The sequence below is a fragment of the Lithobates pipiens genome, unplaced genomic scaffold (assembly GCF_037356315.1).
Source record: "Lithobates pipiens isolate NorthernLeopardFrog02 unplaced genomic scaffold, aLitPip1_a1.2 Scaffold_19, whole genome shotgun sequence".
Taxonomy (NCBI): Eukaryota; Metazoa; Chordata; class Amphibia; order Anura; family Ranidae; genus Lithobates; species Lithobates pipiens.
Genome location: NW_027507764.1, coordinates 524589882 through 524612879, shown reverse-complemented (window position 1 = coordinate 524612879; position 22998 = coordinate 524589882). Strand labels below are relative to the sequence as shown.

Genomic DNA, 22998 nt, shown 5'->3' with positions numbered 1-22998 from the left:
AAATTTGACGAGATAGTCAGCTATGTCCAGACCATGGAGGAGGAAAACCACAACTTGCGCCTTTCAGTGTCTCAACTACAGCTACAACGGGAGGACTTGGAAAATAGAGAGAGAGAGACGCCAGAACCTATGCTTTAGGGGTATCCCTGAGACAGTGGAGACCCTGATTTACGTGCCTGTTAGGCCTCTTCAACACCCTTGCTCTCACGGTAGTGGACATAGACTGGCGCCTTAATAGTGCCTACGATCACTGCCCCCCCCCCCCCCCCCCAAGCCTCCTGCTGGAGGCAGTCCCAGAGATGTTATTGTGCGGTTTCATTTCTTTGAAAGCAAAGAGGCACTGATCCAGTCCAATGCGCAATAAAGCCCAAATTGTATACAAAGGGGCGAAGTTGCATATTTTTAGTGATCTTTCTCCCATCACCCTGGCCAATCGCAGGAACCTGCGTCCAATCACCTCCTACTTACATCATCATAAGGTTCCATACTACTGGGGGTTTCCTTTTCGTCTTCTAGTGTCTAAAAATGGAGCCCAGTGCACCCTACAAGATCTTCCAGAGTGTGAATCGTTCCTAAAAAAACCCTTGGACTGCCTCCCCTCCCTGAAGATGACAAACACTCTGCCGATGTCCAGTCTCGCCCGCTTCCCAACACCAAGCCACATCTGGACACCAATGAGGAACAAACCTAGGAAGCACCTCTCCACACCACAACATCCACGGTTCTCCAAGCAACCCCCCACGTGGTCCAGTCCTTAACGCTGTTTGCATTCCAGTTTCTTTTGAAAATTAAAATAAATGAACCTGTTGCACTGGTTATATTAGGTAGGACTACTTCCCCGCCCCATGGGGCTTTTCTCCTACCAATGACTATATGTTAATGCATTTTGAAGGTTTACAAGTTCATAAGGTGAGCAGATGGACCTTTCCATACGGTTTCCTCTGGTGAGCATTCGGTCACGACCCTCCTGACCTAGGTTCACACCCTGGGTTTCCTGAGGTACCCCTCAGGCTTTCAAGATGTTCAGTCTTTGTTTATTCTTCTGACGTTTTTGGTTTGTCCAATCTTATATGTCTCATTACGTCCATTCCTATAGATCTGTTTTATTATCTGACAATACAATGCTTATGTTGATGTAACCTTTGGCCATCCGGTCTCAAGATATACCTAGTTTTTGTCAACTACCAAAGAGTGACAAACACTAATGACTCTTATGAAGAAGAGGGGGGGAGAGGGGGAAGAAAGCTTCAATTTTGAATTGAGGACCTTACATTCCAGGTCAAAATGTTGAGACCCCCCCCATCACAGCATGTTGTACGATAGGGAGTCCCCCTCCCCCCTTTGAAAAGTATCTAGGGCTAGAAACGGGCCCCAGGGTTCCCCCACATACATATAGAGGTCAGCTCCCGTGTCAATGCAGACATCCCCTTGCAGATACACCAAACGCAGACATTCCCAATCCAAAACAGATGTGATCCCAAACAGAAGGGCTGCCCCCCACCCTCCCTGCACCAAGCCTCAACATGCCAAGTACTGGAAAAAAAAAAAAAAAAAGTCAGCAAAAATACGTCTCCCTCTTTCCTGAAGATAGCCTGGAGTCATCTACAGCCTCAGGCTATGTTAGTGGCAAATGTCAGCAAACAGTCTCAGGTAGTAAAAAAAAAAAAAAAAAAAAAAAAAAAAAAGGAAGAAGAAGATAGTACTCATAATTTCATCTCTTATCTGTACAGGCACACACCCTCCTAATTTCCTTCACAGAGCTTTGTCAGGGTGGACGGGGCGAGGCCCTGTTTCTCTGGTGTCAAGCCATTCAGAAGCTTCGGTGGGGTTAGGGAAGAAGAATGATTTCCCATTTTCCACTACATGTAGCTTGGCGGGATATATCATACTGTACATCAAGGATGAATCCCTCAATCGCTTCTTTATGGGATGAAAGGAAGCCCTCTGTTTTTGTGTGGTAGCAGAAATATCAGGGTATATCGATATGAGACTTCCATTGATCATTAGCTCAGGGCCCGTCCTAGCCCCTCTCAGTAGGTTCTCCTGGTCCTGGAAGTGCAACACTTTAGCCATCATGGATCTAGGGGGGCTCCCTTAGGTGGTGGCTGGCCAGGGATACCTTGCACCTGTTGGATGGCAAATAGGTTTGTGAAAGTATCTGGCGCCATGTGATCAGCCACTTTTCCAAGCATTCCTCCGGGTGTCTGCCTTCCACTCCCTCTGGGAACCCCACCAGTCTGATGTTGTTCCTTTTCATGCGATCGTCCATGTCGGCCATCTTTAAAGTGTGCTCAGACAGGGTCTCATCACCTGTGCAGCTGTAGTTAACAGTCTGACAGTGTCCTCCAAAGAGGCAACCCTGCGGTCTGTAGTGTGGATTCTCTCCCTCAGCTTCTGCATGTCATGTTTCATAAAGGAAAATTCCACCTTTGACTCAGCTGTAAACCGAGTCAAAGATGGCTCCTCTTCCCCCTCAGACTCCAGGGCCAGACTGGACAGGGAAACAGAGCCCGTCTAGGGATCTCCCCCTTCTCAGCATGTCAGGCCTCTGTGGTTTGGGACTCACCCAGTCTGGAGAGGGGGACGCTTGCTTCTGAAGGTCTTCAGCTCTCAGTAGCGGTGGCAATTCCTCCTCCTCTGCCTCATGCTGTGTACCGGCGCCATTTTGGGAGCCCCAGGCATACTTTGCCAGCCGCTCTCTGGTAGATTTAGGCCGGGGGGGGGGGGGGGGGGTGGGACCATATTTCACCATCCCCGGAGGTTCTCAGGGAGGGGGTCTCTGCACACATCCCCAGCAGAATTAAGCACAATCTGATCACTGCATGCCTAGGATTAAGTCAGGATCTGCTGCTTACAGACGGATCTCCGGTCCTGCGCTCCTCACGTTGGCCGCTAAGACAAAAACAACTTACTTAAAATATATTAACAATATAAATGGGGAACAAAATATTTTTACCACAGTAGGTCGCTTCCCCCCCGATCCGGCATCAGGGTACAAAGGCCATCCAGCAAAGCCTCCCACAGAGACTGGGGAAGAGAAAAAAAAAAAAAAAAAACCAAACCACACACCACACAAACACAAGGAGGCTGGTGTCTGGATGGAATAAATAAATATGCTAAGTGGGCAGAAAAATGAAAAACCCAATAACCAAGAGCAAAGGCCCCCCAGGTAGTTGATCCGTATTGAGACAATGGGAAAATATGATATCCACCAGTTGTAAACCCCCCAAACACACACACACCATTTATGGAGAGAAAATAAAAATATAAAGACAAAAATGTGATTGAAGAATGGAAATTGTGTGACTACAAAAACAGAATGTGAATACAAACCACCCACAAGAAATGACTAATCAAAATATACTAACTGATGAGTTTGAATAAAGGCAATAGTCCTAGTGACTGTAATGCTTGGAAGAGGCCTCCAAATTGAACATGATACAGGATGTATCAATACTAAGCCCTTGTACACACGGTCGGAGATTCCGACAACCAAATCCGGAGTTACTCCGATGGATTAATTCCGGGCGAGGTCCGGAAGTGATGTTGCATATACGCGGTCGGACTAAGTTGTCGGAATTTCGGGTTGCCAAGAACGCGGTGACGTATGCCTCGTACAATGGGCCTAGAAAAGGGAAGTTCAGCACCACGTCCGGCACCCTTTGGGCTCCTTCTGCTGATCTCGTGTGTATCGCGTGTTAGTAGAAGTTTGGTGAGAGACGATTCGCGCTTTTCAGATTTGTGATTCAGTTCGCTACTGCTCTTCCGTTTCTGCTCGTCTTTGCGTATCTGATAATCAGTGCGTGCAGTCAGTATTTGTTTCTCATTGTGGACTAGATCTTGGTATAGTATGCTTTGATTTGCATTGCTTATTGTCTGCTTGCTTCTGCTATTCAGGTCGTTCTTTCAGGCATTGCTGTTCATCGGTGCTTTCTGTTGTCCGTTCTGACCAGCTGACCGTTTTCAAACCTTGTTTCATCTACGTACTCGTCGTAGAGTTTGTGCTGTGCAGGGGCTTCGTGTTGGGGTTCTTACTTTGACACAAGCCCAGTCCATGAACAGGGAGGGGAGGCGTTTGTGGACCAAGAATTGGTTGCGCCAGCGTGACCAGTTCTCGCACATGCCTTTGCTCCGCGAGAATAATCCTGATGATTTCAGGAATTATCTCCAGATGAAAGACCCCGTTTTTAACCGTCTGGTGGCTTTGCTGTCCCCTTATATCACCAGGCAGGATACCTGCATGCGGCAAGCCATCACTCCGGAGCAGAGGCTATTTGCGCTATTTGGCGACAGGGAGAAGCCTTCAGGAACTAAAGTTCTCTACAGGCATCTCCCCCCAGGCTCTGGGGATCATTATTCCAGAGACCTGTTCTGCCATCATTCAGGTCCTGCAAAAGGACTATATGAAGGCAAGTTTTATCCTTTAACATCACATTCTATGTAATGATTGCTAATGTATTGCATTTCTTTCCTCCTTCCACAATTACCATTATTGCAATATGCTCTAATTTATATGCTCTGCCCCTTTGTCCTCATGCATATTTGCCTCACTAACTTCCCCATCATGCTCTTCTTGGCCCATAAAACTATAGTCTAGTCACTTAGCAATGTCTTTTGTCAGCTCCATAGTATTGCTTTCCCCTAAACACCCCCTAAAATGTCTACAAATGTTATGTGTGTGCTTCAATTCATGCAGAGTGACTTTTTTTGGTTGTGCCAAATTCATTAAGAACCCCCCTCCCCCCCCCCCCCCCCCCCCCAACTGCTAGGTCAGCTGATAGCAATCCTCTATCTGCTGACTTTACCAAACCCAATACACACTATATCTACCTTTTTGATGGTCACATTTATGGATGAATTCACCAAAGCATGTAGTGCAAGGGCCTGCCTCAATACTTTCAAATGCTATCATTTTGTTTTCGTTTTTCCCCTATTATCTTGATATGCAATAGCAGAATGTGAAAATGCACTTCCATTTTGTTTTATTTTTGGTATTATGACACTTCTTACCTGTCCAGTGGGCTGCCAATAGTGTAAGTAAGGAGGGGCTTCCCAAAGTATCACACATTTAGGCATTCAGCTCTCAATCAATTGGAGAGGGTTACCTGTCCAAAACATCCCCCCCCTCATTTTTAGCAAGGGCCCATCAGATGGGGGGGGGGGGGGGTGATGACTCATAAGGGGACCTTATACTTTAGGCTTTAAATACTCAGTTCCCAAAATGTTACACTGATCTTGGCCAAAAATGTTTGCCTAATCTGCTTGCAATGTTGATTTGCAAAATTACTAATTTTTTGTCTGGTTTCACTCCAGCGTCCTTCAACGCCACAGGAATGGCAGACTGTGGCCTCCCACTTTACCAGTCGTTGGGACTTTCCGAATTGTGGAGGTGCAATTGATGGGAAACACGTCTGCATCGTCCCACCACCCAACTCGGGGTCGTACTATTTTAACTACAAGGGGTTTAATAGTATCGTGATGTTGGCGGTGGTGTCTGCGACCTATGACTTCTTGTATGTGGACGTGGGGCAAAATGGCCAGATGGTGGAGTGTTCACACGGACGGAGTTCTACTGGCGTCTCCAGAGTGGCAGTCTGGGCTTGCCACCCCCAGAAGAGAATCAGGAAGGACTCCCGTTAGTCTTCGTCACGGATGAGGAGTTTGCCCAGGCAAACCATCTGATGCGGCCTTTCCCGATGAGGACCATCATCCTGGACCAGAGGATTTTTAATTTCCGGCTGTCCAGAGCCAGAAGAGTGGTGGAGAACACTTTTGGAATACTGGCCAGCCGGTTCCGCCTTTTTTTAACGCCTATCCACATGGCGGAATACAAAATAAATCACATTGTGCTGGCCTGCTGTGTTCTTCACAATTTCCTAAAAAGACATTCTGCAAACTATGCGGTCTCAGTTGGCCAAGAAGCAGACTTGCTTGAAAATGAGAACCTCGCAGGCCTTGAAGCTGCTCGTCCTGGCTTGCCCCCCCCAAAGCACCCATGAGGTTAGAAACCAATACATGGAATACTTTGTGGGTAGGGGGGCCATTGATATGCCAGACAATGAGCGGCATTTTTGGAATAGATTTTTCCTTGAAACTCCAATATTTGTTTTCATTTACTGCTTGGCTTTAGGTGTCTCCTAGGTAAATTTATGTTTTTTTCTTGTTGTGCCTTTTTCTACAACAGTGCAAACCCAAGTTCTGAGCGAGATGAGGAGACAGTCTTCAGATAATCTTATGTTGTAGGTCTGCCACACACACACACCTCGTTTTTGTTAACTAATGTATTTTTTTGGTCAGTTATGCACTACGCATAACTGACCAAAAACTTGCTCATTTTCAGCACCATGACAGAAATATGTGGGCTCAGGAAAATGGAATGATTGTGAAAATTAACACATCACTGTAGGTGTTATTTACTAAAGGCACATCCACTATGCACTACAAGTGCACTGCAAAAGTACACCTGAAACACTTTTAGTAAATATCACCCATAACAATTTTACTACAAATACTGCTTTTGCGCATTGAAAAAGGAAGCCACACATTAAATTCACAACAACCTTTTAATCAAAGCACATTCACATGTGTGTTTAGAAAAGGGTTTTACAACAAACCAACAAATTGGGTGTATCAAAAACATTATTTCAGGTAATTTTTTTTGTAACTTGGTGTTTTTGTGTAAACAGGCATGTATCAAAGCGTAACATACAGAACACAGGAACTTACAAAGTTCAACTTTGAAAAGTGAAGACAATATCAGACATGAGCATGTACAAACTGGGCTAATCTTGCCTTCATCACATGGGGTGTCACCCCCCGGAAAAGCCAAATTTGGAAGATGCACACAGTGTGTCAACATGTGCCATCTCCCATCATGGGGATCAATGTACATGTTTTGGGGCTGCAACCCCTTCATCTCAGCCACTTTCCACAAAACACGTGCATTGATCCCCCATGATGTGAGATAGTGCATGTTGACACTGTGTGCATCTTCCAAATTTTTATAAAAAGACAAAAGTTTTTGTTTAAAAGCAAAAAAAAAAAAAAAAAAACACGAGCTAGTTTGTGGCGTTTCACACTCTCCCCAAATCAATGATGTTCTTCATTTTATTTTTAACATCATTGATGTTTTGCTGTACATTTTCTAAATCCGGATTGCACCCCATTATTTCCCCAATCAGGATCTGGGCACCTTTACTGGTAAAATGGGATTCTTCTTCCACATCACCTACAAAGCAAAAAAAAAAAAAATAATTCACCCACACCATGTATTATATATGACGACATACATTGATGAGTTTCCGACACTCACCTGTTGTGGTGACAATTTGTCCAACTTCAACAATCTCTCCTTCCTCCTCCTGCTGCTGCTCCTCTGTTTCTGGTTCTGGTGTTGGAATTTCGCCTTCTTTGTGAGGGGTGGGGTCCCTGGTGTCCTCAGACTTCCCGAGTCTTCTGTCCCCTATGAGAATGTAAAAAAGGAATAAATTAGCACACAGAGGGCAGAAATAGGAATATGAAACATTGCTTGGAAGTGTTGTACAATTGTGTTTTTTGGCAGAGTTCAACAGTGAGAACATTATACGAACGAATGAAACCATGAACTTGAAAGTGGCCATTTTAAACTGCACAACATGAAATCAGAGCACATGGAGCAGTATGCAAGCAAGAATAATCATATGAACACACGACAACTACTTTTTTGAAGAACACGCTTGATCTTTCTGTACCGATTGTGCTCCCTCAGTTTCAGGTCTGACCAGCGTTTTCTCAGTTGGGCCATGGATCGGCATACCCCAAAATTCTTCTGAAGACTCTTCACAACTTTAGTCATGATCTTGGCCTTTCTGATATTTGGGTTTGGGTAAGGTCCATACATCCCATCATAGTCGGTCTTGTTCAATATGTCCACCATCTCCAACATCTCTCCAAAAGACATATTTGAGGCCTTAAATCTTCTCTTTCTGGATCGGGACGCTTCAGGCTCCGGGCTTTCCTCACCCTCCTCCTCATTAGTGGAACTATGATTGCACACCTGCGTTCTCTCCGCCATGTGCTCTCCCCACTGCGCCAAAATCGAAGGGGAATAGTCTAGAAAGAACGTCAGGGGTGGGCGGAGTTTCACGCAAGCGCACTGTATATAAAAACGCAACACGTGTGTGTCATCCATACGATCTGTGAACAGAGCAAAAAGCTGACGCGACAATCGTGCAAACGAAGGTAACATTTTGAACTTGGTACATCACTAGGCTATACTGTTTCTAGATTGAGACCTGCATTAGTGCAGTTTAGCCTGACATTAGGGTTGGTCTTGTGTTGTGTCTTGCAGAGATTATGGACGGTTTCAACGATCATAGTTTCCTCCCTCTGTTCATCGATAAATACAGGGAGCTGCCCTGCCTGTGCCAACCGACACACCCCCATTATAGTAACAGACAAAAGAGGCAGGCAGCAATGGAGAAACTGGTGGAGTTTGTAAAGCCGGTGGTCCCCAAGGCAGAAATCCACTATTTAAAAGTGAAAATCGGTGGCCTGAGGAGTACATATCTGAAGGAGAGGAAGATGGTGCTGCAGTCCATGCAATCTAGTGCTTCAGCAGATGAGGTTTATGTCCCCAGGCTGTGGTATTATAACAGGATGCAGTTTCTGTCAGACCAAGCTGAGGTCAGAGAATCACTCTCTACCCTTCCTTCCACGCGTCCTATGCTACATTCCACACCTGCCGAGTCTGACGCCCAACCTGTGCCTTCCACTTAGGAAGAACTGCGGGAGCCCAACTTTAGCCAGGTGTAGTATTGTTGTACATATTTTGGGAGTAAAAACTGATTTTTGCTCACTAATTGCTGATTTTAGAAAGTGTTTCACATATCAATAGACCGTAGTGGCCAAAACCTTTGGGACAAGAAAAATGCTGGGCTCAGAATGATAGTCTTTTGTATTGCTTAACAATTTGCAACAGTCTTGATGTGAAAATTGTGCATGTTTGATGAACCAAAAACTAAGTCCCTTTTTCATACACAGGAAGACATCAGCCAGGTGGAGGGTGTGGAATGCAGCAGCCAGGAGGTGGCTGTGGAAAGTGGCAGCCAGGGGTAAGCGTCAGCCAGGTGGGCAAAGGAGCCTGACAGAATGCCAGGTCCCTTCCCTCCGCCTTCCACGCAAAAGGGCGAGAAGGGGGGGGGGGGGGAAATGTGGAGGAATCGGCTCTGAGGCTGATCGGGGAGGCTTCCGCGGCCCTTAAAGCTAAACCCACCTATCAAGAGGCCTTTGCTGCGTGCAAACTGGAGAAAATGGAGGAGGGGGCAACAGCTCTTGTGTGAGGAGATAATTATACACACCCTCAACAAGGGTCTGTTGGGCCAAATGACACAAACACCACACTTGTGTGATTTGGCCCATGCCCCTCCTTCTGCCACACCCCCAGCACCACAGCCTGGAAGGAAGCGTGGAAGGAAGACCAGAGTGCGATGACCTGGGTTCAGTCTGACAGAAGATGCAGCCTCTTGTAGTACCACAGCCTGGGAACATAGATGTCATCTGCTGCTGTTCCGGGTTTCTTGGACTTCAGGACCAGACTTCTCTCCCTCAGACATGTACTCCTCAGGCCACCAAGTTTTGCATTTAAATAGTTGATATGTGCCCTGGGGGCCAAAGGCTTAGCTAATCTCCCCAGTTTCTCCATCGCTGCCTCCCTCTTTATCTGTTACTGACACCTAAAGAAAGGTTTTTTTTTGTTTGAAGAAATACTTGCGTACGTGTTTTACTTCAAAAAGGCCAGTTTGTGAGCAGGCAGGTACATTTCAAAAATACAAAGTGAAATGAACAAGGGGCACCAACACTAAACAACCTCCTGTAGATTGAAAAAGAAAATATAAAAAAAGATGTTGTGGTAAGTTGACACAAAATACACCCCAAAAAATGCAAAGATGAGCAAACTGTCAAAAAAGGAGATATTTATGAAAAAAAATAAAAAATTGTGTAGATGTGACGAGTAAAAAAAAAAAAAAAAAAAAAAAAAAAAATGTATTGCTGAAATGAGTAAAATAAGACTCAGGAAATATGTTTGGGAGAAGTGTGTGACTATGAGCATCAAAAAAAAAGTTCCTTCTTGCAGCATTGTAAAGAACAAGAGAATGCGCTTCATTAAAGAATTAACATTGCAACGTGACGAATGTGCTATATCGATTACGAGCAGTAGTTTTACCTGAGCGAGCGCTTCCGTGTCCGAATTTTATTGTGAGCATGCGTGGCACCTTGTCCGGAGTAGGCTACACATGATCGGAGTATGTCCGATCGGAGCATTGTCAGAAAATTTTACCGGCAAGTTGGAAAAGTTGGTCTGTCGATACTCCGACGGAAACAGTCCGATGCGAACCAAGCACAGTCGGAATATCCGTCAAAACGCTCCGATCGGAAACATTCCGTCGGAATCTGACCGTGTGTACAAGGGCTAAGAGGTGATTGTGGAAGTGCAAAAAAAATTTAAATTTGATCATCATAATATGGTGAATAAAAACCATCCCATCATGCAATAAACACAAACATAAAAAACATAGAAAACCCACCTAGCAAGGTATAAATAAAGTATACAGGACCAGGAGGGCATGGTGGTTGGGGGTACAACGTTACTGATGATAGATAAAGGGGTCTGCATCTCATGGTGGACAAGCAGGGCAATTAAAGCGGTTGTATAGTCTCTAACTTACAGGCAAGTTATTATTATTATTATTATTATTCTAAACCTGTATGGTTTAGGAGATATTCCCCTGGCAGCGAGCCGCTGATTGCAGCGGCGCATGCGCACAGGGGTTTCTCGGCTGGAAGTCCAGTAGACGTCAGACCCTGCCCGAAATAAATCTCCTGCGTGCATCCGCAGGAGTGATGATATCGCCGCAGCATCCGGAAGACACGCCGAGGGAACATGTCAGCTCCCTCTGCTTTTATCGGGCGAGATGTCGGGGCCTCGTTCTAAGGTAAGTATTTCATAATGAGCGAGTATGCGGTGCATACTCGCTCATTATGCCTTTTCCCTTGCAGGTATGGAAAAAAATAAAAATAAAAAGCGGGTTTACTACCGCTTTAAGCAAACCCATTGCAATGAAGTCAATAGGAGATATACCTAGAGTGACAAAACATAAGGTGCTATATAAATATAGAACCTAGGGTATGGCAAAAAGGGTTGAAGGACAACCATCTCAATCAAGGGTAAAAAGACCAAGTTAGACTTACCGGTAACTTGTTTTCCAGAAGTCTTTCAGGACAGCACCTGAGAGATCGCGACTCCTCCCTCCTCGTTAAGAAACACCTTCTTCGTCCAGACTTTAAAGGAAGGCACCTCCCTACCACACCACAGTTGTAGAAGAGAACCTCCGGCCCCGGCTGGAACACAAACATATACGTTAGTCACAGTGTAGCATAATACAATACCATAGGGCGGGATGTTGCTGTCCTGAAAGACTTCTGGAAAACAAGTTACCGGTAAGTCTAACTTGGTCTTTCCCAAGGCGTCTTTAAGGACAGCACCTGAGAGGATAACAGAGACTTACCCCTTAGGGCGGGACAACAGCTTGCAGGACCTTTCTGCCAAACGCTTGATCGCTGGCCGAAGTGAGGTCCAGTCTATAATGTTTCACAAATGTGTGAAAACTCGACCATGTCGCCGCCTTGCAGATCTGCTCAGGGGTGGCACCAGCTCTCTCTGCCCATGTAGACGCCAGAGCCCTGGTTGAGTGTGCACAAATTCCTGCTGGAGGGGATAATCCTGCCTGGGAATATGCCTCTGAGATAGATAATTTCAGGCATCTAGCTAAAGTAACTTTAGAAGCTTGGAAACCCTTTTTACTTCCTGAGAAAAGTACAAACAGTGAATCTGAACGTCTGAAGGACTCCGTCCTTTCTAGATAACTCAGAGTCCTCCTGACGTCCAACATGTGGAAAAGAGTCTCCTTATCTCCTTTTGGGTTAATGCAAAAGGTTGGAAGTACTATGTCCTGTATACGGTTCTGAACTGAAGCTACCTTCGGTAATAACTTTGCATCTGTTCTAAGAATAACTGTCAGGAAAAATGGATAGATACGGTTCTTTAACTGACAGAATTTAGCTCACTGATCCTGCGTGCAGAGACAATGGCAATCAGAAAAACGGTCTTTAATGTGAGAAACCTAAGGGGCGCCTCCTCAAGGGGCTCAAAAGGACCCCTTGTTAGAGACTGTAGGACTACCGACAAATCCCATCTAGGAAAAACCTTAATAGGTGCTGGCCTAGACCTTTTAAGGGCTCTAAATGATCTGATCACCAGCGGATCTGAGGCCACAGATCTTTCTAAGAACACTGTCAGAGCTGCTACCTGCACTTTCAGGGTTCTAACTGCTAGTCCCTTGTCTGCTCCATCTTGTAAAAACTCCAAGATGGAGACAAGGCTCCCTGGCACCTGGGCGGCTGAAAAACACCACGTTTTATAACGCTTCCAAACCTTAGAATAAATGGCCCCTGTAACCCTTTTCCTACTTGCCAAAAGGGTAGAGATCAAACGGCTGGAAAACCCCTTGCTCCTAAGGAGCTGCCTTTCAGAAACTAGGCTGTGAGGGCCAAGCTGGCCACTCTTGGATGGTTTACTGGGCCCTGCAACAACAGATCATGCCTGAGGGGCAGATGCCAACAAGGCTTGATTGCCAGACCTAGAATTGTCGAAAACCAGGCCCTCTTTGGCCAAAAGGGCGTGATTAGAATAACTGGTACCTTTTCCTTCTGAATTTTCCTTAGAATTAACGGGATTAACTGAAATGGGGAGAAAGCGTAGCAAAGACGGAATTCCCATGGATATGCTAGCGCATCTGTGCCCAGCGACCCATCGCGACTGTCCAGGGAAAAGAACTGGGGAACCTGGGCGCTCTCCTTTGAGGCGAACAGGTCCACCTCTGGTAGCCCCCCATTTCCCGGCAACCATTGCGAAGACTTCCGGGTTTAGAGACCATTCCGCTTCCCGAATAGGGTTTCGGCTTAGGAAGTCTGCTAACCTGTTTAGATCCCTTTTAGGTGGACTGCTGATAGAGACAACAAATGCATTTCCGCCCCCCGAAGGATCTCCATGGCCAGTACTTGAAGTGACCTGCTTCTTGTACCCCCCTGCCTGTTTAAATAAGCCACCGCCGTGGCATTGTCTGTTAGGACCTGAACATGATGGGACTGAAGCTCCTGAACAAACAATTCCAGAGCAAAAGCAATCGCCTTGAGCACCCTCCAGTTTGAGGACCTTACTGCCTCCTCTTTGGCCCAGGATCCCTGAGTAAAACGTGTTCCTAGGTGGGCTCCCACCCCCAGGAACTGGCGTCGGTTGTTAGTCTTTTCTCGACTGGAAAAGCCCAGACTAACCCCTCTGATAAGACATCCTGTCTTTTCCACCACCATAGGGACCTTTTTACCTGGGTTGGCACTCTTACCTCTGTGTGATCCCAAGATTTTAGAAGAAAAGCCTGCAGACACCTGAAATGCATTCTTGCCCACTGGACTTCCGGCATTGTTGAGGTTAGAACCCCCAAAGCTGACATAACCTGTCTTACTGTCAGATTTTACTGGTCTGCAGTAGAGACCCTGCACCGGAAATCCAGATCTTTTGATCCACCGAATTTATTAGATACCCTAAAAACCGAATCTCCTGGGATGGGTTTAGGGACGACTTTTGGAGGTTCAAAATCCACCCCAGAGCCTCCAGATGGCTGCGAACTTTGCCTAGATTGATCTGCAATTCCTCGCTGGATCGTCTAAATAAGGAATAACTGCGATTCCCTGAAGTCGCAGCGGAGCTAAAGCTTCTGCCATTACTTTGGTAAAAATTTGTGGAGATGATGATGACAGACCGAAGGGTAAGGCCCTGAACTGGAGATGATGAACCACACCCCCCAACCTCACCGCCAGCCTGAGGAACCTCTGAGACTGGGGAGAGATCGGAACATGTAGGTATGCATCCTTTAAATCCACTGACGCCATAAAACATCCTGGCATCAACAGATTCCTGACTGAAAAAAATTGAGTCCATCTTGAACCCTCTGTACCTGATGGACTCGTTTAAAGGTTTTAGGTTGAGAATCAACCGAAATTTTCCTGTCGGTTTTTTTACTAGGAAAACATGGGAATAAAACCCCTCCTGCTGTTCTTGCAGGGGCACCTGTACCACTACACCCTGCTGCATCAGTTCCTCTAGAGAGGACTTCATGGCCAGGGCCCTTACCGAGTCCCACGGGGTGTTTGTAATCAGGAACCTTTTTGGGGGGGTTGTTGGCAAACTCGAGTGTGTAACCCTGTGAGAGAGTGGTCAGAATAAACTGATTTGAAGTTATCCCTGACCACTGCGCAAGAAATTCTTGTAGTCTTCCGCCCACCTACAGAGACGAGTCATTGTGATTTTTTTCGGCCTGTGTAGGAGGACGCAAGAGAATTCCGCTTCTACCTTTCGGCTTCGGGGCGGACCAATTTTTCCTTCTCCCCTGCAACTTGCTGTCATGATCCTGAGTTTTTTGAGGTCGAAAAAGACGTTTTGCTACCCGTTTTCTCTTTTTGACCGGGAAGCATCTTTTTAATCGGCTGTCCTGTCAAGAATATTACCGAGGTCAGGGCCGAAGAGAAGGTCACCCGAAAAGGGTAACCCACACAGCTTGTTCTTTGATGCCGAATCACCGGGCCAGGTTTTAAGCCATTAGGCCCTTCTTGCAGCAATAGTTAGAGCTGCTGACCTGGCTGACATCTTAATTGCCTCAGCTGAGGCATCTGCAATATAAGCAACTGCCGCAGTCAGGGTAGGAAAAGAATCTAAGATTTCCTGTTTGGGGGAATCTGCAGCTATATGCGACTTTAACTGGTTGATCCAGTATTCTAAATTTCTGGCTACACACGTTATGAGCAATTTAAAACCAGCAATGGCCACAACTGATTGCCATGATCTCTTGAGCAAAAAGATCCATGCGTTTGTCCATCGGATGCTTCAAAACTCCCATGTCTTCAAAGGACAGATCCGTGGACCTTGAGACCTGGGAGAAGGCGGCATCCAGTCTGGGCACCTTGTTCCACACTGCTGCAGGGTCCTCCTCGAAAGGAAAACGCCTTTTGTGGGCTTTGGAGAAAAATGGCTTTTTCTCTGGATCCTGCCATGCTTTCCTAATGGCCTCAGAGATGACCGGATGAACTGGGAACGTTCGGCCCTTAGGCTCATCCAACCCAGCATACATGCGGTCATGGAGTGATAATTCCTTTCTCTCCTCACTTAAGCCAAGCGTAGCATGAATGGCTTTAAGGAGCCCATCTACCTCTTCAAGGGACAGTTGGAATTTAGAGGGGGCTACCTCAGACGCCTCAAACTCCTCTTCTGAATCTTTAACGGAAAGAGCAGTGGACTGCTTTTCCCTAGCTGAAGGGTGTTCAGGCAGAGATTCCAATACCGGGATAGAGAATGACCCCTGGGAAGACTCTGAAGTGGAAGGCTGACTAGCAGCCGGGTTTACTAGTGAGTCACGAAAATTCTGAATCGTGGCATATAGCTCCTTTACAGAGACAACCAGATCCTCGCATACAGAGGCTAATTCCTCTTTAACTAAAGTAGTAATGCAGGCACTGCATAGGGTTTTCTTCCAATTTTCTCCCAGCTTGGCCCTGCAAGAAGGACATCTCTTCTTTGGGTCAGAGCTCTTAGCCTATGAAGAAAGGCAAAAAAAAAAAAAAAAAAAAAAAAAAGGCTGACTTTAACCGCTGCCTCCTACCTGGGCTTTGCTGGTGCCTGTGCCTGTCCCCACCGCTGCAGGCGCTGAATCTTCCATAACAGGTGTGCAGAATTCCACTTGTGGCTACACGCCGCCTCCGGACTCCCATAATGCATCTGCACTGGACCGGAAGCGGAAATAGGCACCAGCTCCTGTCCTCCCTCCAGCCCCTGCGTCCACGCCGGAAACAACGTTTCAGCCGACCCAGTGACCCGCTCTGTCATTTCCGGCGCTGAAAAAAAAAAAAAAAAAAAAAAAACATGGCGGCGGCACACGCGCCGCCTACGGACGTGCGGGCCACTGAATCTTTGGCTCTCTCCGAGCACCAAGAGGGGGGAAGAGGAGCCCGCTTGCTACCGCTGCCGAGGCCTGGGTAGGTCGGGAGGACAGCGGGTCCCTTTTAAGGAGGGGAAAAAAAAAAAAAGGGAAGGACGCATGGTCCCTTAGGAACACCCAAGAGATCTGACTCCCTCCCAAAAGATGTTCCCTCCGGGCCGGAGGAAACAATAACTGAGGTGTGGTAGGGAGGTGCCTCCCTTTAAAGTCTGGAGGAAGAAGGTGTTTCCTAACGAGGAGGGAGGAGTCGCTATCTCTCAGGTGCTGTCCTGAAAGACGCCTTGGGAAATATATCTTACCGTCCACAACAGACAGTACAGTGACTAAGGTTGCCATCAACCTCCTGAACAGTGGGATATGCCTGCTTTTATGTGTGCCTTCCAACCCTGTGACTCGAATTGGCGCCAAAACGCCGGCAAGATCGTCACAGGGTCATAGGTCCCACAATACGCTCAACGCCACTCCAACGTCAACGTCTCTAAATACGAGCTGGAAACATGTGCAGGGGGGGGGGGGGGGGGGGCGCAAGATCCCCTTTAACCCCCAGGGACCCAACCAGTCGCCATGTGAAAGTGACCCTGGATACCCAAGGCCACGATACTTACCAGAATAGGGGAAAGAAACCCACCGCAAACATATACAATAAACTATCGTGAACTACATTATACAAAAGTTGAATATTAAAAGCAGAAATTGTTAAATACATAACATGGAGGATATGTATAATACATTCCTCAGACAACGAGCTATAGCAATAGGACAAACGTCATGAGCCAAAAATGACCATTACAGGAAGAATGATTAAAGGTTGATGTTAGTACTCATTGATTCATGAAAATAAACATTATACAACAATTTACAGATAGAACTTGTCAGCAAATCGGTGAGCGAGTCCAGACAGAGGGTCAATACGGAGTTAAAAAAATGAATTGGACCTCATTCAAGCCTGGTGGTACCATGGCTTGCCTCTGAAGTATCGTTTTGTCACGGTTTCCTCCCCTGACATCTGGGGGTACCACCTCAAATGCCATAAATTTAACTGCTTGGAGGTCAAAACTTGTGATGCAGACCTATGTGTCGGCCAATGGTGGCAAGTTTACCATTGGTAGAATGGTAACACATGATCTCCAACTCTGAACTCCATAACCGTTTTGCCAACATAAAAAGCTCTGCAAATGCATACCATCAAGTATACAATACCAGTGGTGCCACAATGGGCCAAAGTATGAGGGGTGTGCTGCTCTCCATTTGGGAGCTCAAAAACAAACTGTCGGTCATGATCCAGGGGCATTGACCACAGGGGAAGGTACCCCTGTGATTCAATGTGCCACCTGCGTCGGGACAATAGTGACTGCTTGTTAGACGATCCCTTAGGGATTTCGCCCTACGGAAAACCAATTCAGGTGTACTACTGATTAAGTATATGATGGCCGGTAAGAACGCGCCAATGCTTCGAAAGTATATTCCCAAGTTGGCTGTGGCGTGCTGAATATTGGGTAATAATTTTAACAGTATTGGTGCTGGATGCCGTGGGGAGGGAGAAAGTAGAGACATTCTTGTACGGGCTAGGGCTTTATTGAAAGCCCTACGCAGGGTGGTTTTAGTATAACCTTTCAAAAGCAATCGGTCGCATAAAGTGGCTGATTGTGTATAGAAATCCTCCTCTTGTGCACAGTTCGAGCAGTCGCAAGTACTGTGCATAAGGGATACTGCGGACAAGATGTATTGGATGGGCACTTGAAGCATGCAACAACGCATTACCTGCTGTTGATTTTTGGTAAAGATTAGTTTCTAGGGTGCCATCCAGGTTTTTAAACAATCAATATGTCCAAGAAGGGAATCTGCGTTTGATCGAATATAATGGTAAAATGCAGATTCATGGAATTATGATTGATGGCATCAATGAATTGATTTAATAAATTCATAGACCCAGTCCAGATCAAAAGTCAGTCATCGATAAATCTGAACCAACAGAGTATAGACACTAAAATGGGGAGAGTACCGGTCATTAAATAAAAAATTATAATTATATATAATTTTCACTCTCTTTCATGCACCAAGAAACAAATTAGCGTAACATGGCGCACATGATGCGCCCATGGCAATGCCTTGGGTTTGCAGATCCCCAAACACAAAAATATTGCGAGCAAGTATGAAAATTCAAGTTAGACTTACCGGTAACTTGTTTTCCAGTAGACTTTCAGGACAGCCACCCGAGCGAGATCATGGCTCCACCTCCCACAGGAAACACCTCCAGCAGCGCTTTTTAAGGGAAGTCTCCATGCAGCCTCAGTTTGTAGAGATGCTCCAACCCCTGCTGCAACACATAAGTGACAGTTATATCATAGTATTACAGCCAATCACATACACCACAGGGCGGATTATTGCTGTCCTGAAAGTCTACTGGAAAACAAGTTACCGGTAAGTCTAACTTGAATTTTCCAAAACTACTTTCAGGACAGCCACCCGAGAGGATTACCGAGACTTACTCCATTCAGGGCGGGTAAGACTTTCCTTCCAAAAGCCTGATCCCCAGCCGATAAAAGATTGTCCATAATGGCAGGCAAATGTCGTTAGACTTGACCAGGTAGCAGCCTGACATATCTATTCGGGGGTGGCACCAGCCTTCTCTGCCCAACTCACCGCTGTAGCCCTTGTTGAATGAGCCCGGACGTTCACTGGGCTCCTCTGACCAGTACAGGAATGTGCTTCCGAAATTGCCATTCTCAGCCATCTGGCTATGGTCCTTTGGACGCCTGCTTTCCTTTCTTAGTACCGGAAAAAGAAATAAAGAGCATCCGTCTAAAGTCTTTAGTGGCTTCTAAATAACTTAGAACTGCCCTCTTAATATCCAAGGTATGGAAATCCTCTTTCTTACCCGAAGAATCAGAGCAGACTGTAGGGAGAATTATCTCCTGAGAACGATTTTGAAATGATGCCACTTTGGGCAAAAAATTAGGGTCTGTTTCAAGGACTAACCTGTCCGGAAAAACAAAAACAAACTCAGAACAGCTCCCTGAATGATAATGCCCGCAACTCACTGACCCTGCGAGCTGAAATAATGGCTACTCAAAAAAAAAAAAAAAAAAAAAAAAAAAAAAAGGGGGGGGGTTCAGCGTAATCCATCTCAGGGAAGCTGAAAAGAGGTTCAAATGGACTCCTGGTCAGGGCCTGTAGGACAGTAGACAGGTCCCAGCCCAGGCAGTTTTTAGATACGACAGGCCTAGTGCAAGAAAGAGCTCTAAAGAATCTGACTACTAGAGGGTCTGATGCCAAAGGTTTTTCCCAAAAGACCCCTAGAGCGGCTACCTGTACCTTTAGAGTGCTGACTGCTAAATTATCTGCTCCTTCCTGTAGGAATTCCAGAACCAAAGCAATTTGTCTCGTGATCTAGCTGAAGTCCTGCACCAGGAGTTAAAACACTTTCCAGTATTTGAAATATATTGCCCTGGTGACTTTCCTCCTATTGGACAACAAGGTAGCAATCAACCTATCTGAGAAACCCTTCAAGAGCTGCTCCTCAGAAACCAAGCTGTAAGCCTTAACTTTGCTAGGTCTTGATGGCCGAGAGGGCCCTGCCGGAGGAGATCCCATCTTAGAGGGAGATGCCAGAATGGTCTTTGCTGCATCTGTAGGAGGGCCGAGAACCATGGTCGTTTGGGCCAAAAGGGGGTGATCACATGGGCGTCCGCAGAACTTTTTCCAGGGGGGGGCACCATTTTAAGGCCACTCATGCTCCGCCCCTTTTCGACAATCTCATGAAAATCTTTCCACTGGTAATACATATGTGTTATAACAGATAATTCATCTTCACTTTGTATTGGAAGTTACTCTGGCGGCTGTGTTCCATGCCCACATAGCCTAGAGAATGTACATCTTTTTACATTGCAATACATCTGTTGTGGCCATATTTTGATCTCATACTGTCACTGTATAGGCTGTTTTCATCAAGATAAAAATATGGCAACAGATGTATTGCAATGTAAAAAGATGTACATTCTCTAGGCTATATGGGCATGGTACGCAGCCACCTGAGTAACCTTGCGGATGCCCATGCTTTCAAAAACCAGCCCTGGAAAACATTTCATACCAGCCTCACAACATTATTATACCAGCCCAACAGCATAACGTCATTATTTTCTTGTTCATGAAAGGGAAAACCCCATACATTTTAAAGCACATTTGATGGAGAGAGTATTAGATATAGATATTAAATCACGTAGGGACGGACATACATACAAATTCCAGTTAATAGTGGTAAGTGATCAATCATCAAGGAGGACCCCAGAAACTCAGAACGTGGGGGGCACCTTCTGCAGAAAGAATACTCTAAGGTAAAGGGGGGTGGGTTATTAATATAAGGAGGAAACCCTTTATATCAGTGCCCCTTACATTATCGTATTCACTCCCCCCTTACATCAGTGACCCCCGACTGGCCTGGCGGTGCTTTCACCGACCTCCTCTCAGGTGCACTGTGCAGGGCTCAGTCAGTTGGCTCCAGCTTGGTGGCTCTGGTTTTATCCTATAGTCTCCTGTGCACAGTCCACACAAGTCTGACTTCTCCCATGAACCCCATCCCGGCGGTGTTCCCACTCTTGACTCCTCTCTAGACTCCCTCAGAGACTGCAGACATGCTACAGGAGATGGTCAGAGACTGCAGACTTGATGCAAGAGTTCAATGCAGCCTCACTGTGTCCACCAAATGCAGCCTCACTGTGTCCACCAAATGCAGCCTCACTGTGTCCACCAAATGCAGCCCCTCCTGTGCCCCATGTCCCAGTCTGCAGTCCCTGTCTGTGGGAAGGTGTGTTGATGCTCGGTATGGTAGCTTGCATGCCAGCAGGATATCCATGACGGCCAGCAGCAGGCAGGGTCTGTTCTCGTTTTGGATGGGGAGGGTGCTCCTTCCAGAGGATCTGTTTGCTGTGAGATGAAGTGGTCCCTGGCCACCAGCACCTTCAGCCGTCCTCATTTTCCGGCCCCAGTCAGCCTGCCCTCTGGTCCTGGGGAAGTGGAGAGCACTGGGTAGGAGTTGGAGAGAAGGGGGAGCAAAGGGTACTAGCAGGGTTGGAGAACACATGGGTGGGGGCAAAGAGCGAGGGGGAGTGGAGATCACAGGGGTGGGGAGCGGAGAGCGCTGGGGGGGGGGGGGTTGGGGAACTTGAGAGCACTGGGTGGGCCAATAAGAACAGGGGTAGAGAGCACAGTTGGCTGAGAGCACTGGGGGGGCTAAGAGTGTGGGGTGGTGAAGAGCACTGGGGGGGGGGGGCAGAAAAACAGGGGTGGAGAGCATAGAGTGCTGGGGGGAGCCAAAAAGAACAGGGGTGGAGAGCACGGAGGCTAGAGAGCACTGGGGGGGCTGGAGAGTGATGGGAGAGCTGAAGAGCACTGGGGGGGGGGAGAAACAGGGGGGAGAGAACTGGGGGGAGAACAAGGGGGAGAGTACTGGAGGGAGTGGAGAGCACTGGGGGGGGGGGTGAGAGCACATCACTGTGGTGGGGAGAACGGGGGGGGGGGTAGCACTGGGAGGAGTGGAGAGCACTGGGATGGTGGCTAGAGAAGGATGGGGAGAGCAGGCGGGAGAGTGTGGTGGAGGAGAGCACTGGGAGAGTGGAGAGCACTGGGATCATGCTAACTGATGTTACCTGTGGTTTCTTGCTGTTCTTGTTGCCTAGGCATGCACAGGCACAGCAGGTAGCAGAATATAACTGGGCTGGGCGGCTCACAGAATGCCAGTGTCTGGCCAGCATATCACTCGGCTCGTCTGCAGCTTGAGTGGGCGGATCCACAACACGATGTGAGTGAGAGTGACACACCTACACTACACAGGCAGTCAATCAATGAAGAGGAGGAAAGGCTGCCCTGCGGAGCAGTGTACACTCGACAGTGAAAACAGCAGGGAGCAGCCAGCAGAGAAACCGTGACAGATGTAGGAAAAAAGTCAGTGGCGGCCGCGATTGCAGCTCGGGCGCGGCGGACATTAAACACAACACAGCCAGGTGACACAGCCAAGTAGCCAACAACACCTAATGATTCCCGGGGGGGCAACTGCCCCACCTTGCCCGTATTTGCGGACGCCCATGGGTGATCAGAATTACCCCTACTTCCTCTTCTCTGATTTTTCCTAACACCCAAGGAATCAACTGAAACGGGGGAAAGGCATAGCATAGACGAAAATTCCAGCTGTGTGCTAAGGCATCCACTCCCAATGACCTCTCGTGCCTGTTCAGTGAGAAAAATAGAGGGACCTGGGCATTTTCCTAAGTGGCAAAGAGATCTACTTCTGGCTGACCCCCATCTCTCCCCGATCAGTCTGAAGACTTCCGGATTCAACTGCCACTCTTCCTCAGCAGGAACCAGGTCTTAGAAGCAGTCTGCCTTTTCATTCAGGGACCCTTTTAGGTGGATCGCTGGCAAGGATCGAATAAAACGCTCTGCCCAGTCCAGGATGCCTTTTGCTAGAACCTGAAGCGCCCTGCTTCTGGTTCCTCCGTTTGTTCACGTATGCCACAACCGTAGCATTGTGTGACAGGATCTGGACGTGCTGCTTCTTCCACGTCTGCGAAGGCAAACATTGCCTTCTCTACTGCCTTCAGTGCCCTTCAATTTGAGGATCTCTGCGCCTCTATGGACCATGCGCCCTGGACCCACTGGGTGTCCACATGGGGCCGCCGCGCCCCCCCCCCCCCCAACCACTGGCGTTGGTTGTCAGCTGCACCTGGACCGGGAAGCACCACAACAGGCCTTCCGAAAGCATTTCTAGGTTTCTTCACCACCACAGACTTCTTACCGAGGCGGGGACCCTCACCAGATTGTCTAGAGAGCTGTTGATGGTCCCAGACCTCTAGAAGGAAGGCCTGAAGTGGTGCCTTGCCCATTGGACCACCGGAATGGAGGAAGTCAATGTCCCCAG

General features: G+C 47.2%; 1 long non-coding RNA gene across 1 annotated transcript in view; it reads right to left on the bottom strand.

Annotated features, from left to right (window-relative positions):
• Positions 1–22998, bottom strand: part of LOC143998388 (uncharacterized) — a 75613-nt gene that overhangs the window by 38468 nt on the left and 14147 nt on the right. The gene's annotated exons all lie outside the window — the stretch shown is intronic.